The 3,093-nt window shown below is 40.1% G+C and overlaps 1 long non-coding RNA gene across 1 annotated transcript in view; it reads left to right on the top strand.

Moving 5' to 3' along the window:
* Positions 1-2,199: 2,199 nt before the first annotated feature.
* The window catches only part of LOC135823044 (uncharacterized), a 2,782-nt gene continuing 1,888 nt past the window's right edge, over positions 2,200-3,093 (top strand). Inside the window, exon 1 of the long non-coding RNA XR_010554596.1 lies at positions 2,200-2,606. This is a non-coding gene — a long non-coding RNA (uncharacterized LOC135823044). The remainder of the gene's footprint in view (positions 2,607-3,093) is intronic.

Below are 3,093 nucleotides of genomic sequence, written 5' to 3'. Positions count from 1 at the left end.
TTATGCTGTATTTGTTTACTAGGACAAACCTTTTTACGTTATGCTGTATTTGTTTACTAGGACAAACCTTTTTACGTTATGCTGTATTTGTTTACTAGGACAAACCTTTTTACGTTATGCTGTATTTGTTTACTAGGACAAACCTTTTTACGTTATGCTGTATTTGTTTACTAGGACAAACCTTTTTACGTTATGCTGTATTTGTTTACTAGGACAAACCTTTTTACGTTATGCTGTATTTGTTTACTAGGACAAACCTTTTTACGTTATGCTGTATTTGTTTACTAGGACAAACCTTTTTACGTTATGCTGTATTTGTTTACTAGGACAAACCGTTTTACGTTATGCTGTATTTGTTTACTAGGACAAACCTTTTTACGTTATGCTGTATTTGTTTACTAGGACAAACCTTTTTACGTTATGCTGTATTTGTTTAATAGGACAAACCTTTTTACGTTATGCTGTATTTGTTTACTAGGACAAACCTTTTTACGTTATGCTGTATTTGTTTACTAGGACAAACCCTTTTACGTTATGCTGTATTTGTTTACTAGGACAAACCTTTTTACGTTATGCTGTATTTGTTTACTAGGACAAACCTTTTTACGTTATGCTGTATTTGTTTACTAGGACAAACCTTTTTACGTTATGCTGTATTTGTTTACAAGGACAAACCTTTTTACGTTATGCTGTATTTGTTTACTACGACAAACCTTTTTACGTTATGCTGTATTTGTTTACTAGGACAAACCTTTTTACGTTATGCTGTATTTGTTTACCAGGACAAACCTTTTTACGTTATGCTGTATTTGTTTACTAGGACAAACCCTTTTACGTTATGCTGTATTTGTTTACTAGGACAAACCTTTTTACGTTATGCTGTATTTGTTTACTACGACAAACCTTTTTACGTTATGCTGTATTTGTTTACTAGGACAAACCTTTTTACGTTATGCTGTATTTGTTTACTAGGACAAACCTTTTTACGTTATGCTGTATTTGTTTACTAGGACAAACCTTTTTACGTTATGCTGTATTTGTTTACTAGGACAAACCTTTTTACGCTATGCTGTATTTGTTTACTAGGACAAACCTTTTTACGTTATGCTGTATTTGTTTACTAGGACAAACCTTTTTACGTTATGCTGTATTTGTTTACTAGGACAAACCTTTTTACGTTCTCAAAGGACAAGCAGCAGCTTTCGGCTTGTTTATCAATAAAGTAATTACCCATCCACCAAACGCGCTCTCCACCAAAAGCCTTGGATTCATGTTGCTGGTGTGACAGGTGTGTGAGGTTGGCCAGAGAGCGTGTTTGGTGGAGGTGGAATTACTTTAGCCCATTTTACTGGCAAAATAAACATATACTACAGGTTGCTTTTCACGCACATTCACATGCCAGAGGAAAAGACAGCAACAACAACAGCAACAGCCCTCCAAGTCCAAGGTTCCAACACACCATTGCATGCTTACACATACAGTAGATCTGCTCACGTACGAACACCCGAATGTACAGTCTGTTGCTGAGTACTACACCAAACCACACACAAGACGTACCACACCCAAGACCACACTCAAGCAACTCACTACGAGTACAGTGTCTGCATTGTCATTGTCAAGTTGCTCAGAGCCGCCATGCCATTATGGTGACATGTTTTTAGCAACAACCAGTTATAAAATAGAATTTTACGACAATCAGATTGACAACACCAACACCACCCTGGTCTGTATGGGACTGTGCCCTAAGACATGATGTCATCAGCTCTTTGTCCATATTTGATGAGAAGAGCGTAGCATTGAATCGTGATTGGTTCCAGGTAGTGTTGTTATGTGGTAATGGGGTAGGTCCCCCATTATGTGTGTAGTCTACATGTGTGAATGTGATTCTTCTCACCAATGACTAGGTAAACAACACATTTTTTTGGTCTCAGTCTGTGCAGAGCGGGACGACATCGTGCAGACGTGTAGCATATCACGTGACAACACAATGACAAACGCACACACGCAATGCTGCGAACAAAAGATGCCTGAGTTCTCGCTAAGGCACACAGCCACAAAGCTAAAGCAGTATCAGTAATGTATGAGTAGATGGCCGTCCGTGGTCTGCCAGACATTGAGCATCTCTTGCCATTTACCACATGCATGTGATGCACGATTCGTTCAAACATCAGATCACATCGCTATTGATGGTCAGCACCGCTCAGTCATCCATTTCTCAAGGCACAGTCCAGTTGTCCGTTTTCGTCTCCCTGCCTTTCTCTTTTGTTTCAAACGTCTTCTAGTGTTGTTGAACAGTCCCTCTGACCTACCTTTGTTAGACGTGCATTATCTTTTCCAGTCATTGTTACTCTTTCTCTCAACTACTAATCAGTCTGTAGTGGCTACAACGCTCTCTCAGAGAGTAACAAGTTCAGCACAACGCTCTCTCAATGAATAACAAGTTCTGCACAACGCTCTCTCAGTGAATAACAAGTTCAGCATAACGCTCTCTCAGTAAATAACAAGTTCAGCATAACGCTCTCCTTCTCTCAAGGACCTACTTATTCCAGTCAGCCCACTCAGCCAACGTTTGAAGAAGATCTTTAAAGGAACGGACAACTCACTCAGTAAGTAAAAATACAATCATGTGCTATAGGTCTATTTGAAATCCCCTACAGCATTAGTATCACTTATATTGCAGATTGTGACTATGCCTACTCCAGAGCTAGGTCATCAGGCTGAGTGACACGGTTGAGAGCTAGCGTGTGTGCACATGCTTGGTAGAAACGAGCCAGGTACTGCACGGACTGACCTGGTTGACATAATGGGTGTATTTGCTCACGTTAGCGACTGTCATTCGATTCACTCCCTGACCTTGTTCTCGCACTGAGTGCTACAACAACTTATCGGTCTAGTTAGCAACTGTGGATCGTTCAGTAGCGGTTCATGACCTGTAGATCAAAGTCCAAAGTTCAAACAGTGAGTTACTCCTTCGCTACACCATTCCGTCAAGCAGCTGAGTACCTTCTTGCAGGTGTAGGCCCTCCGGACTTCCACGTCAAGTTTCTTCTTTTCTCTTCACTGCTACTTGAAGGCAAAGTTTAACAAACGGCA

The sequence above is a fragment of the Sycon ciliatum genome, chromosome 8, assembly GCF_964019385.1.
Source record: "Sycon ciliatum chromosome 8, ocSycCili1.1, whole genome shotgun sequence".
NCBI classification, from domain to species: Eukaryota; Metazoa; Porifera; class Calcarea; order Leucosolenida; family Sycettidae; genus Sycon; species Sycon ciliatum.
The sequence above is the reverse complement of the archived record's forward strand: the minus strand, read 5'-3'. Positions and strand labels throughout refer to the sequence as shown.